Source organism: Triticum urartu, chromosome 5A (genome assembly GCF_056163025.1).
Source record: "Triticum urartu cultivar PI428250 chromosome 5A, HENAU_Tu73, whole genome shotgun sequence".
Lineage (NCBI taxonomy): Eukaryota > Viridiplantae > Streptophyta > Magnoliopsida > Poales > Poaceae > Triticum > Triticum urartu.
Genome location: NC_141877.1, coordinates 223953618 through 223968816, shown reverse-complemented (window position 1 = coordinate 223968816; position 15199 = coordinate 223953618). Strand labels below are relative to the sequence as shown.

The following is a 15199-nucleotide window of genomic DNA, read 5'->3' as shown; positions in this document are numbered from 1 at the left end:
GAGGGAGAAGGAGAAGGAAAGGGGGGCACCGCCCCTCCCCTACTCCAATTCGAACTCCTCCCTTGGGGGGCACCACCCTTATGGATTGGCTTGCCTCCCTCTATGGCTCATGTGGCCCATATCTTCCCCTCGGGGGTTCCGGTAACCCCCTGGTACTCCGATACATACCTGGTACATCTCGAAACACTTCCGGTGTCTGAATACTATCGTTCAATATATCAATCTTTACCTCTCGACCATTTCGAGACTCCTCATCATGTCCGTTATCTCATCCGGTACTCCGAACAATCTTCGGTCACCAAAACACATAACTCATAATACGAATCGTCATCGAACGTTAAGTGTGCGGACCCTACAGGTTCGAGAACTATGTAGACATGGCCGAGACACTTCTCCGGTCAATAACCAGTAGCAGAACCTGGATGCTCATATTGGTTCCTACATATTCTACGAAGATCTTTATCGGTCAAACTGTAATGACAACATACGTCATTCCCTTTGTCATCGTTATGTTACTTGCCCGAGATTCGATAGTCGGTATCTTCATACCTAGTTCAATCTCGTTACCGGCAAGTCTCTTTACTCTTTCCATAATGAATCATCCCATAATTAATTCATTAGTCACATTGCTTGCAAGGCTTATCACGATGTGCATTACCGAGAGGGCTCAGAGATATCTCTCCGATACTCGGAGTGACAAATCCTAATATCGATCTATGCCAATCCAACAAACACCTTCGGAGATACCTGTAGAGCATCATTATAATCACCTAGTTACATTGTGACGTTTGATAGCACACAAGGTTTTCCTCCGGTATCTGAGAGTTGCATAATCTCATAGTCAAAGGAATATGTACAAGTCATGAAGAAAGCAATAGCAATAAAACTTAACGATCATTATGCTAAGCTAAGGGATGTGTCTTGTCCATCACATCATTCTCCTAATGATGTGACCCCGTTCATCAAATGACAGCACATGTTCATGGTTAGGGAACTTAACCATCTTTGATTAACGAGCTAGTCTAGTAGAGACATACTAGGGACATTGTGTTTTGTCTATGTATTCACACATGTATCAAGTTTCCGTTTAATACAATTCTAGCATGAATAATAAACATTTATCATGATATAAGGAAAGGGCATATTTCCTTCATTTTGTAATCTAAAAATAAAAAACAGCAAAGTAGCAAGTGATAAAACGAAACACAAACGGTATTGCAATGCTTGAAAACAAGGCCTAAGGTTCATACTTTCACTAGTGCAATCTCTCAACAGTGCTAACAGAATTAAATCATATAACAATCCCTCAACATGTAACAAAGAATCACTCCAAAGTTCTTATCTAGCGGAGAAGATAAGACGAAATTGTTTGTAGGGTACAAAACCACCTCAAAGTTATCCTTTCCGATCAGTCTATTGAGATATTTCTATAAGTGTCACAAACAACCCTAGAGTTCATACTAAAATAACATCATACGATACACATCAACCAACTCTAATGTCACCTAGATACTTCAATGTCACCACAAGTATCCATGAGTTGATTATTCGATATGCATCAAACAACTTCAGATTCATAATATCTTTTCCCTAATCTTTTCACTTTCTCTAATAATAAATCATAGATTGACTCTGTGGGTTCACCGTCACAATACGCTTCCGCCCAGTCGTAATACGCTTTTACGATTCGTATAGACAAAATCGTAATATAAACGAGGTGGTACTAATAGCATGTTCGTTCGTTCGTCCGACATGGTTCGCCTATCGCACATAGATGTCGGGTTCACCGTCAATAATTTTACAAAAAGAACCCTAGCTTTTAGGGGAACCAAACCCGCCGTCCATATGAAAGTCAACACAAAACGTACGACGGTACGAGCGACAGCCCAGCCGTATGACCGACGATCCATCTCATCTTCCACCTCTAGCACGCCGCACCCCTGCCACGCCGCCGGTCTAAGCCCCTACCCTACCCCAAGTCCCCCACCCTCGCGGCCTTCCACCGCCGGCGAGACTCCACGGTGCGGTCGTTGCCGGCTCCCCCCGCCTCTGCTACCACGACGCCGCCGGGAATCTTATCCCCCGCCATGCGAGTTGTCATGGAGGCGGAGCTGATTCGCCACGGGTGTGAGGGCGGAGGTAAAGACGATGGTGCACTTGGAGGCACTGGGACGGGGTAGCGAGGTGAAGAAGAAGGGGTAGAAAGCAGTTGCGGTGCGTGTGTGCCTCACCTCCATTGTTTTGTGACCAAGCCCACCTGAAATCTAGGCGGCAAATTATTCATGGTGAGATCGTCCGAACCCATCTACTTCTGGATAATTTTATTTGTGAACTTGTCTGTAGTTTATTTAGCTGGTCTTGTATTATTTTGTTTCTGAATAGTAGAGTCTTCGGCTGAGGCCATGCATGGAGAATGTGATCTCCTGATGCATCTATGAGCCATGGGTCTGATAGGTCTTCTGTTTTGCTTCTACACTTATTAACGTGTGATTAATTTTATATTCTCTTTTCTGGCAAGCAGCTCATCGGATTATAGATTATTAATTATGCATGAATCAAGTTAGTTATTTTGCCTTTTGAGATATGTTTCAGGACAAGTGGAGCTATCTTTACTAAGATGAACAGTGCCTCTCACATCCATCATTGCCTGTATTTTGGATTTTTTTGTAGCCTTGATGTTAAGTTTTTGTTTGGTAGGCATAGCACCTAATTTATAATGAAGTGCGTCCATCAAGGGAACTGTTTGATGTATATCAACCATGACAGAATCTATCTTAACACTGCCCTGTTTTCTGTGATTCTCAAAGGTTATGCAAATCTTCATGGCTATGATAGATTGTTCAAAGAACCATTTGAACCTTGGAAGGGATATGTTCTACGTATGTTTTTGCAGTCCGTGGATGAACTATTTTAAGACATGTTGTTTACATTCAGGTCATAGACATTGTTTTATAAGATAGATAACTCAAAAGATAGTTTGAACCTTGGAAGCGATCTGTTCTTATACAACTTTTAAGAAAATAAGCAAAATGCTAGAACTAGATCAGGAAGTTTTCTGTCAACTGTGCCCTGGAGATACAGTCGAAGCACGCCCGCCCCGTGTGCGTCTTTCACGACATGCTTTGGTCCCGGGTTTCTTACTATATCATAGCATGTTTGCTGGACACAAGCAGAGACGGACATGGTGCTAGCTGATAGCACTTGCTAACTTAAGAAGTTTACACTACATACCTTTTCTCTAATTAGAAGAGAATTTCTTACCAAATATTGAGCCAATTTTAGATATATGTCTCTAAAGCAATTACTCAATTTTGTAGAGTATACCTCCATAATTCTCCATCTGAGATACTAAAGTTTATTGATGATGTTTGTTTTAGGATATGCGGTACAAACCATCCTTGTGAGAAATCCAACGGATTCGATGAGGACTGAGGAAGGAGCCGGAGGAGGTGGTGGGTTGAGGAAGGAGCTGGAGCAGAGGCGGCTTTGAGGCTGCCCCTACACGCACTAAGAGGCAGGAGGAAAATATGAGGCGCCGGCGATCCGGACGTTGCAGTGTTTTCTTCGTCTCTCCTGGTAAGCCCTCGGCAGCACCTCCCATACCCGCTCCATCCGAATTCAGCAGCGTACAGTGACAACGGTTGCCGACGTCCTCCTCATCCATGACGCTCCAATTTGTTTGTTTGTTACAATCCACATCATACACGGTTCTGCACTGTGGTGTGTGCGCCAAAGTTCAAAATTGCATAAGTGCTAGGACCATCTGGAAAGAACATAAAATTTATGTTTTCACTTTTCAGTCACACAAGTCTGCTCCCCATTGTCGATAGCTTCAAACTGAATGTGGTGCAGGTGCGAGACCAGAAATTCAGAGGATGTGCAAGATGAAACATGGTGCATGAGGCTTCATGAGCATAATTGTAAGGATTACAAACTTTCTTAGGAAAACCAATACAACAGTGATAAATATAATTTCATTTATAGCTCATGTTTTGAACTGTATTTTATATGCAATTTCGATATCATGGTGGAACACAAAATTTAAATAGAAAAGAATAATACTGGCCAATGTATACTTTTCAAGTTCAGATATATATACATGCTTAACTAAAGTACGCACAGTGCATACTGTGGAATCACACGACAAATATTCATGCTTTACTAAATGCATCTGCTCCATTTTGGCATATGTGAATCTCTTTTGGGGATAGTTCTGTGTGGCCTTGGATCAATCCTGAACTGGTTGGTGTTATATACCCATTCTCTTCACATGACCCAATAGGTATTAGAGAGGAACATGTTACTTTGGTTACTTTTATCTCCATTTTACGCAATTTAGCTTGTTGCAACTGTGGTTTTATGCTGCAGTTGATAATATCCTTTTAGTTAGATGGCAATCTTCCTCTATCCTTTTCATTGTACTATGTTTTTGAAGCTCTGATGTTTATTTGAAAAATAGAAACTAGCAAAATTTTGTTTGCCGCTGCTTGGTCAGGCAAAGCCAGCTGTTCGTTACTGTGTGCGGTTCTCTTGCCATTTTATGGGGTGCAACTGGAACTGGCAGAAGACTGTAGTTGTGTCGTTGTCACATTTACTGATTTGATGTTTCTTTTCAAGATTATAGTATTTGTTTACCAATTTCTTTCTTCTATTCCTTCTAGATAATTTGCTTCAGTTCTACTCCCTCCATTCTGATTTACTCCTCGTGGTTTTAGTTTTGAACTAAAACCACGACGAGTAAATCAGAATGGAGAGAGTACATGGTGAAACATGCATATTGTTTCCCGATATATTGGGCATCAGTCCACCTCTCATGAGATCTCTGAATTTTCAACCCATATTGTGTTTGCTGAATTATTTCCTCTAGATAACTATGCTTGGATTAAAAAATGTGTGCAATTGCTTTCAAATGGAGGTTATTTCTTTACTAATTCTGTGCTATTCCACTTTCAAGCTTTTGGACCTAGAAGTGTAATACTAGCTAGGTTAGCTGCAGAAGCGGGATTTATATGGCCTGAATTTTTATTTCACAGTATAAACTGATTCAAAGTATTTCTGACTCCTTGCGTTCTGAAACATTTTGTTGTATGGTTCTGTCTTGAAAGAATTGAAGCAATTTTTCTATGGGAGATAATATGAATGTGATTCCGAAACAACATGCAGTGTCATTAAGTTTCTTATTTACCAACTTAAACATGGTCAGTAATAGCACAACTAAAGTTTCTGAACATATCATTATAGAACTGTTGGCTGGATTGTGTTTTGTATGGATTCTTCAAGGGACATTTCTAAGGAATTACAAGTTAGTTTTACATTTTTCTAGCCATGCTCATTGTCTTTGGATTGCCAATGCTCGGATCGGTTTGTGATCAAGTGGACACAACGACTACCGTTAGTGAGGGTTAAGTAAGGGGTGACCTGAGTGGGCGCCGTGTTGAGATACACGATGTTAGTTGAGATAGAGGATGTTAGCATGTGGGGAGGGGGTCTTGAGCCATGCTTATTTTTGGTCTACGTCTGTGTGATATGTTTTTTTTCCGTAGCAACACACGGACATTTTTGCTAGTCTTTTCCTAATCTTTTCCTAATTTTTTATAATAATAAAGCATGGATTAACTCCGTGGGTTTACCATCACAATACGCTTCTTCCCGTGATTTTATGCTTTCAGTTTTACAGTTTTAAATTAAAACGTATTCGAGGTGGTACGAAATTGTGTTGGGTTCTCCGTTGCGGCGTATTTTCAGAAAAGCCCCTTACGTTTTGAAGAATCAACCCGCAGTCCTTTTTTAACTGGCTAACTGAGATAATGTTTCATTGTTGCAAAAACGTCCATGTAGTTTAGTATATTCACCCCGCAGTCCTTTAAACAAACACATCACAACAGATCCTCTTCCTCTTCCCCATGCACGAGCGGGCGCACCGCCGCCGCCACCGCCTTCCTCGCGGAGTCTGCGGCCGAAGGATCGGTTGGGGCGCACCGGGTCTAGGCCGGCCTTCTGTGGGGCACAGTGCGAGCTCTCGGCTCGGGGCAGGAGGTGGCTCGATGAAGAGGAGCTGGGGCGCGGCGCTCCTCTCCTGGTGTGGCGCACGAGGGAAGGAGGAGGGGATCGACCCAAGATGGGAGCTGAGGCCGGCGGCGCCCTTCACACAAGCCTCACCGGCGGTGCCCTCTACACAAGCCTCACCGGCAGTGCCCTCTACACAAGCCTCACCGGCGGTGCGGCGGGAGAGCTCCTACCCGTCCATAGGTGCGGGGATGCAGATCCGCGTCGCCAGCCTGTACTAGGCCGAGGTTGACACGCCGGTGCAGGGGTCACCGTCCATCTTCGTCAGGTAAGCACGGACGTTCTTCTCTCTGTCGTTGTTGCGGTGCTTGGGTCGCGAGGAGGCGATGCGTGTTTGCTTTGCTGTAGGTGCTTTGGCGCTGTAGATAACACCTCTGGTTCTCCTCCATGCTCGCAGGCCTCCAGAGTACTCCAGCAACAGCCACTGGACGGCAGGTAAGCATGCATTGTATGACCTTAACTAATTGCGTACATACAAGTTTGGATGAATTCCAAGAGATGGAGCACTCTATCCAAATAGGAGAAGTGTTAGTTTAAAAGGGTACAATTTTACAATGGTTTTCATGGGGAGCAAAGTACTCTCCAGCGGCAAATTTAGGTTCTAGAATTGACATATATTTAGTTCCTTTTTTATAAAAGAGAGCTCCCTCTCCGATTTTCATTAGAAGAAATCACCGTGTCTTACATATATTCAGTTCCTGGAAGAACAAAGAAGTTGCGTGTCCTTTTAGTCTGAAAATCACATTGATCCTTGGAGCATGATGGGGACAAATCGCACATATGTCCTGTACTGCTCACACGTGACGGCAAAGGATTTTTCTGAATGCCATTGTTGTCCGGTACACAATGTTTATCAGTGAGTAGTTTGCCCCTTTCACAATGTGATGATACTGGCGTATAGGGGAAGCATCATATACCATTGGTTTTGTTGATAGATTAAACCACAAACTGGTACAATGTTTGAGATATAATGTTTTCTATCTAAATGTTGTTTCATACAGTTCATCATTGGTTTTATTTGAGAGATTAAACCCAAATTAGTTTATGCACTGAACTAGAAAGAGAGAAGTGCATATTTCAACCCTCAACTTTTGCCCTAGTCTAATTTACAACCCCGAACTTCAATACCATCTAAATTACAACCCCGAACTCTCAAAACTGGCCAGGATTCAACCCTCCCCTCTCTGTTGACCGGTTTTCACCTGGTTGACCGGTTTTGACCAGTCAACAGGTCCAGTCAGTATGCCACATCAGCAAAAAATGCAAAATTTCCAAGGAAACAACCTGTAAAATCGAAGAAAATCCAGGAAAAGAAATAAGAAATTCAATTTCCGAAAAACACAGAAAATAAAAAAACGAATTTCCAGAAAAAACCCAAAAACTCAAATTCCAGAAAAAAATCATTTTTTATTTTCCCTAGCTTTTTCGCGAACAATTTTTTCGGAATTTTGCCTTTTTATATTTTTTCCCTGATCTTATAGATTTTTATTTACTTTTTCTTGAAATTTTGAAAAAAAATTCTGACGTGGAATGCTGATTGGACCCGTTGACTAGTCAAAACTGGTCACCCGAGGTCAAAACCGGTCAACAGGGAGGGGAGGGTTGAATCCTGACCGGTTTTGAGACTTGGGGGTTGTAATTTAGACGGTATTAAAGTTCAGGGTTGTAAATTAGACTAGGGCAAGAGTTCAGGGTTGAAATATGCACTTCTCTCAACTAGAAATAACACAACTACATATTGATTTTCTGCTTAAATTTCACAATAGATATTTTGCCGGATGACCAACTGTATTAGGATGCCACATCCTTTCTTCCTCACCTAGCACACGGCATTCCTGTAAGCCTCATACTGTCGAGATGTTTGACGAGATGTGCATCAATAATTTCATGAAGTCCATGTGCTCGATTTGAGTGTGACAGGTATGTCATTGTGTGCTTCTCAGTACAGTAGATTTACCACGCAGGGTGGTGACTGGGAGGCTGGGACATGCTGGCACGGTCAAACAGCCGGTTCACTGTGATCAGGGTGCTAGAGGCTCTTGGGGTCGCAGCCCGCTCGCCTGCTGGAGGTAAGTTTTATAGCCTCTTTCTGTCAGTAGATGCTCTTGGAGTAGAGATATCATCCAGACTGTATCTTTAGTGAAACTTGTAGCTATACAGCTTGGCCCTACTATTCATGTACTATCTCACATTCTCATGCATTAGGTTTTGTAAAGTTTCAGCTCGGCCCTATGCCATGTTCATTGTTTGTGTTTCCTTACATATTATCTGCATCGTTCTCTAGAAAAACATATTATGTATGTGCTCTCCTTTCTCTATCTAAAAAAACCATTATGCTTTCCTAGGCATATCACCAGCAAAATCTGTGAGAGATGTCACAACAGCAGTTCCATTGTACTGATATCATAGGAAAGGCATATTTGCTACATACTAAAGTTGAAGAAATGTTTTCACAAAGAAGATTCATTTTTACATTGCTTGGCATGCATCTAGGTCATGTTTATCTGCATCGTTCTCTAGAAAAACATATTATGTATGTGCTCTCCTTTCTCTATCTAAAAAACCCATTATGCTTTCCTAGGCATATCACCAGCAAAATCTGTGAGAGATGTCACAACAACAGTTCCATTGTACTGATATCATAGGAAAGGCATATTTGCTACATACTAAAGTTGAAGAAATGTTTTCACAAAGAAGATTCATTTTTACATTGCTTGGCATGCATCTAGGTCATGTTGTTTATTAACACTAATGAAAGATGTACTTCTGTATGTGAATAGCTTCAATTCGAGTTCTTCCTATATTTTCAGGTAATTCATCCCATCAAATAGTTTGATATTTTTGTCATTGTTTCAAAAAATTGATAACCGCAACAATCTGATCAAGTAGTTTGATATTTTTTGTCCTTATTCCAAATTTTTTGATACAATTGGGTGCTAATATGATCATGGCCTGAGATCATTAATGAGCAAGGACATGCATAGGGATATGGGTTCTTTCTACTGATGCATAACTCCGTAATGATGAAAAGAAGAGCAACATATCTCCTTTACCAAACATTTTTTGTCCGAAACTAATCATGATATTTTCTTTCTACAGGTACAATGTTGATTATTTAGAGACCTCATCTTCATGAGACTAGCAAGGGATGGACATTCTGAAGAAGAGGAGATGAGGTGAGTTTCTGAAGTTCACCGTCCAATCCAAGTATTAAAGATGAGCATTACTATTCAAAGGGACATAATTAACCTGTTAAATTATTTTTAGAGCAAGAAACCAGTTATTATCTAACCGAATAACTATAAAGTAGCTACTTTTTCCAAAATGAGGTGTCGTCTTTAAATAGAGGAGATGGACCGGAGAGGGGGCTTGAGAAATGCTTATTAGGGTAGAGGCGTATGATTTTTTTCTCCCGTTGCAACGCACAGGCATGTTTGCTATAATAATAAAGCATCCAGTGAAGGGGCTTAGAAAAATAGAAACGATTCTATTTGATATTGATGTAGGGTAGAACCCTATAGGCCGATCTTTCATGAAAGGAACGGATCCCGATAAGAATACGAGGAACACAAAGAGGGGAAACACAAGAGAAACACTCAAACTAACAAGAACAAGTCACACATGTGCTAGATCCTCGGGTACAAAGAACGATACACGGTCCACGGACAACTAGGGACGATACAAAGGGTAGCCGGTTCATCTCCGAGAGGAGGTCTTGATGTTCTTCCCTAAAGAGGGGTCTTGAATCCGCTTGGGGGATCTTCTCCGGTGGAAGCTCGAATCTCCGAGGAGAAGGTAACCAAGTGGATGAGCAAAGCTCTCACACAAAATATGAGCTAATCTGTAATACCCCGAGAATCATGCTACAGTAATCTCTCCCTAATGGTGGCCATGTCATCTTGGTTACTATGCAAATGGCCACTTGTCCAAAATCAAAGTCAAATTCAAATTTGAATTACAAGTGAAATAATTATTTCTTCGAACGGTAAAAATAAAGTGTTCACAATATTTTATAAATTCCCCTAATCTTTGTCATGTTGAACCAAACATTATTTGACCCACCAATTGGTCCCTAGGGATTTATAAAGTGGTTCAACAACAAATAAAAATAGCCTTTCAAAATAAACAAATATTTATACTTTTCCTCTTGACCTCAGACTTTTGAGGCCTCTATAATATATTTCCTAATAGTTGTGTACGCACTTTCACATTTAACCAAATTCATCTGCTAGCTAATGTTAAAAGAAAACAGTAGAGAAAAATAAAAAAACAGAAAATGAAAATAGAAAAGTTCCTAAAACTACTAGGCCACTGGGCCATAAGTGGCCACAGTGCCTCCGACCCAGCCCACCTCTACCTCCACCTCCACCTCATCCCCTCCTCTGTACACGGAGGCAGGAGACGTGTGTGTCGCACATCCACGGTCACCATGGTCATGGATGGCCTACACGTCGATCTCTTTGGCTTATAATCGCCCCATAGCGAACCCTAGCCCGCTCTCCTCCGTTCCCCTCTCATTCCCCACTGAGCCGCCTCCTCTTTTGCTCGGGCGCAAGCTCGAAAGGTCCCGCGGTGACCGTGCCAGTACGACACTGCCTCGCGCCATTGCCGCGGCCGCTGACCTTCCCAAACACTAGGAAGACGCCCAGGAGCCTCCCCGCCGTCATCTCCTTCGACTGCGCTACCGGATCGAGCGGCGCAACTCCCGTGCGCTCGCCATCGCCGTCGTCTTCGTTGGGTACATCGCCGGCATCCGCCGTCGTTGCCTACCGCTCTGGTTCGTCCTTGGCCACCCCAACCACGTCCCCGAGTTTGCTGTGAGCTCCTCTCCCGTTATCCCTCTTTTCCTCGACTCAATTCGTGCCGTAGCCGTTGTCCACGAGCTCATCTTTGCCGCGTCCGCGTGTGCGCCCGCATGCTGATCTTGCCCCGCTCCCGTGCGCCCCTGGCCGCCCTTTCCCGCACCGGGCGCGCCCCAGGCCGCGCCCTCGCGCGCGTATGTCCGCCCGGGCCGTGCCCCTACTCCCGTAGCTGCTGCTCCTGCTGCCGCTGCTCGTGCTTGCCGCCGCTAGCTCCGGCACCACCGCCCAGCCGTGCCCCAACTGCCTCTCCCCTGCTGCGCTGGGCCATGCCCCGACCCCACGGCCACACGCCCACGCGCCGGCCTCGCTGGCCTCACCCGCCTCGCGCGCCCTGCCGCCTCCCACCTGCGCTCCTCCTTGCTGTCGTGGCCGCCGGCGCCCCGGGCCACCGTCGTTGCCTGCGGGGGCAACGAGCGCTGCTTGGTGGTCGTGGCTGGCTTGGGCCACTACCCCATGGGCCTGACCCTAATTAGTTTAGAGGATAACCCCCAATCAGTGTTAATTCCCCCTCCTAATTAATCTATGACATATGGGCCCTAGCGCCCTAAAAATAATAATAAGATTAATTAATTGGTAATTTGATTAATTAACTTAGTTAATTGCCTAATTAACTAACTAACTTGTTAGTAAATTAATTAAACTCTCAATGACAGGGGGTGGGACCCCCTGTTGACCAGTCAAGCATTGACTGGTCAACTGGGTCCCCTTGGCCCACATGTCAGCCTCTGTGTACACTTTTGTGTACACAGGGTTGGGTGCATTTAGCATTTAATATTTAATTTTGAATTAAATTAATTTTAGAAATGAATTAAAACTTTGAAAATTAATATAAAATCATCCGTAAGTCGGATGAAAATAATTTATATATGAAAGTTGCTCAGAACGACGAGAGGAACCCGGATACGCAGCCCGTTCGTCCGCCACGCATCCCTAGCATAGCGAACACGCAACTTTCCCCCTCCGGTTCATCTGTCAAAAGTGTGAAACACCGGGGATACATTCTCGGATGTTTTCCCCCTTCGCTGGTATCACCTCATACCGCGTTAGGACACCCCTAACACCGATACTTGTCATGTCATGCATCGCTATGCATCTGTTTGCTTAAATATTTATTATTTCTTCCTCTTCTCTCGCTAGACACCGAGACCGACGCCGCGGCTACTCGGTACGACTACGGTGTTGACGACCCCTCTCTCTTGCCAGAGCAACCAGGCAAGCCCCCCCTTGATCACCAGATATCACCTACTCTCCTCTATACTGCTTGCATTAGAGTAGTGTAGCATGTTACTGCTTTTCGTTAATCCTATTCTAATGCATAGCCTGTCATTGTTGCTACAAGTGTTGATACATTACCTGCAATCCTAAATGCTTAGTATAGGATTCTAGTTTATCATCAGTGGCCATACATTCTTGTCCGTCTGCCACACTATACTATCGGGCCGTGATCACTCGGGAGGTGATTACGGGTATATACTATATACTTTATACATGATACATGTGATGACTAAAGTCGGGTTGGCTCGAGGAGTACCCGCGGTTGATTCATGAATTGGGGGCTGGAAGGACATACTTTCCCGACAGCCCTCTATGTGGATCTTTGTGGCGAAGCGACAGGGCAGGTTGATACCACCTAGGAGAGAGGTGGGCCTGGCCCTGGTCGGCGTTCGCGGTTATTTTAAGATAACACGTTTAACGAGATCTTGGTATTTGATCTGAGTCTGGCCACTGGCCTATACGCACTAACCATCTACGCGGGGACAGTTATGGGCACTCAACGTCGTGGTATCAGCCGAAGCCTTCGTGACGTCAGCGACTGAGCGGCGCGCGCCGAATTGGACTGGAACGCCTGCTAGGCTAGGTCTGCTTTCGGCCGCGTTCGCAACGTGCAGGTGTGCAAAGGGCAATGGGCCCAGATCCCTACGCCATAGGATTTAGACTGGCGTGCTGACCTCTCTGTTGTGCCTAAGTAGGGCTACGACGTGTTGATCTTCCGAGGTCGGGCATGACCTAGAAAAGTGTGTCCGGCCAAATTGGATCGAGCGTGTTGGGTTATGTGGTGCACCCCTGTAGGGAAGTTAATCTATTCGAATAGCCGTGATCTTCGGTAACAGGACGACTTGGAGTTGTACCTTGACCTTATGACAACTAGAACATGATACTTAATAAAACACACACTTCTAAATGTCAGATACAACCGGTGATCGCTCTCTCACAGGGCGATGAGGGGAGGATCATCGGTTAGGATTATGCTATGCGATGCTACTTGGTGAACTTACCATCTACTCTCTTCTCCTGCTGCAAGATGGAGGTTACCAGAAGCGTAGTCTTCGAAAGGACTAGCTATCCTCCTTTTATTTCGGCATTCTGCAGTTCAGTCCATATATGATAGCCTTTTCCATTTGATACCAATGCATACATATGTAGTGTAGCTCCTTACATGCGAGTACTTTGGATGAGTACTCACGGTTGTTTTGCTCCCTCTTTACCCCCTTTCTATACCCGATTGTTGCGACTAGACGTTGGAGTCCAGGAGCAAGATGCGATCGTTGACGACGACTCCTACGCTGGAGGTGCCTACTACTACGTGCAGCTCGCCGACGACGACCAGGAGTAGTTTAGGAGGATCCCAGGCAGGAGGCCTGTGCCTCTTTCGATCTGTATCCCAGTTTGTGCTAGCCTTCTTAAGGCAAACTTGTTTAACTTATGTCTGTACTTAGATATTGTTGCTTCCATTGACTCGTCTATGATCAAGCTCTTGTATTCGAGCCCTCGAGGCCCCTGGCTTGTAATATGATGCTTGTATGACTTATTTTATTTGTAGAGTTGTGTTGTGATATCTTCCCGTGAATTCCTGATTTTGATCGTACACGTTTGCGTGTATGATTAGTGTACGATTGAATTGGGGGCGTCACAAGTTGGTATCAGAGTCGACTGCCTGTAGGAATCCCCTTTCCAACTCCTTGGCCAAAGTGGAGTCTAGTCATTGAAAAACTTTTACTAACATGGTTGTGTGGCTTACGGGCCCACGTCGTCATTGGGTGGTGTTAGAATCTTTTACTCCTTGTCTATACTCTGGGACTCTGATTTCTCTTCTATTCGGATTAAAATGAATTTGCTAACTCTGACTCTAGGTTCTCGTAACTATTTTCTTCCGGAGAGCCCTTATCACAGATGATTGCCTGCTGCACTAGAAGATTTCGAAGATACTTTACGATGTTCTTCTGAGACACTTATGCCTACCGTCTTGCAAATTCCCTACCACTGTTATTTCCTTATGGATAACTGCATACACCTGCCATTCTTACATTCAATCCCATTGATCTTGTTATTACAAGGTGCAACAAACTGCTCTCCGTTGTTTCAAGAATCCTTTGAGCTTACTGCCTTGCAGTTCCTTACCACCTGAATACCCCTACGGATAATTTCTCGCACTTATCGAGTATCCGCTCATCCCCAGTTGATTCAGGTATTTCACAAAAGTCTTCGAAATGCCATTCGATCATCCGAAAATCTCGAGCAGCCAATTCCTCTTGAAAGTCTTGCTTGCTTGCATTATGGTTAATCCCATAAGTCTCGTAGTCTTATTGGCATCCCTTGTCATTATCATTTTGAGTCTGTTGACTCAATATGTTTGCGAATACATGCAATCATCATTGATCCTTATAAATTACCTTTTCGGCTGAGCTGCCATTCTTTTAACTGGAATTGGTTCTCGACCAATCCAATTGCCGTTGATTGTACCCAAAGGCTATTCAACTTATCCATCCCTGTCGGCGTTCTGGGAACGGGGGTCCCCAGACTTGCCTGCCTGCGGCCTGCGGCGTGGCTCAAAGGGGGCCCAGCACGGCCCATCTTCATCAACACAGACCCAAGACCCTCGCGAGGGGCAAAGCCTCGCGGGGCGGACGACACGGAGCTTCCTCAGGCACGGCTTCATCAGGCTGGCTCGCGAGGAGGCGGAGAGATCAAGGCGGGGTACCTCACAAGGTGCCCGTGACGCAAACTATGACGACCAAGGGTGCCAGGCGGGCGCCAGCCCGCGCAGTGTCCTTTCCTATTTGGTGCAAAGGGAGCAAGCGCAGGCAAGAGCGTCAAGCAAAGGCACCCGTTTCGGTGCAACGAGACCAAGACCGGCCCAACGGCAGGAAGGAAGTCATTGTGGAGCCCAAGCCAGCGTCACCACCAAAGCCTTTGGGAGCCGAGGACCAACTTTAGTCAGGATAAGTGTATCAGATGTTCCCCTTCAAAATGGCCAATTGTTGGCGCCCTTC

At 44.5% G+C, this 15199-nt stretch overlaps 1 long non-coding RNA gene across 10 annotated transcripts; it reads left to right on the top strand.

The window, feature by feature from the left end:
* The first annotated feature begins 1846 nt into the window (after positions 1–1846).
* Positions 1847–13776, top strand: LOC125508509 (uncharacterized). Of its 10 annotated transcripts, none has more exons than XR_007283554.2 (9): positions 1847–2285; positions 3378–3576; positions 3853–6334; positions 6464–6501; positions 7833–7903; positions 8031–8135; positions 9166–9242; positions 12066–12140; positions 13445–13776. It is a non-coding gene; the product is annotated as an uncharacterized LOC125508509 (long non-coding RNA). The 10 variants fall into 10 exon arrangements; XR_007283550.2 differs by having other exon boundaries at positions 8010–8135; XR_007283553.2 differs by having other exon boundaries at positions 7987–8135.
* The last annotated feature ends 1423 nt before the right edge of the window (positions 13777–15199 follow it).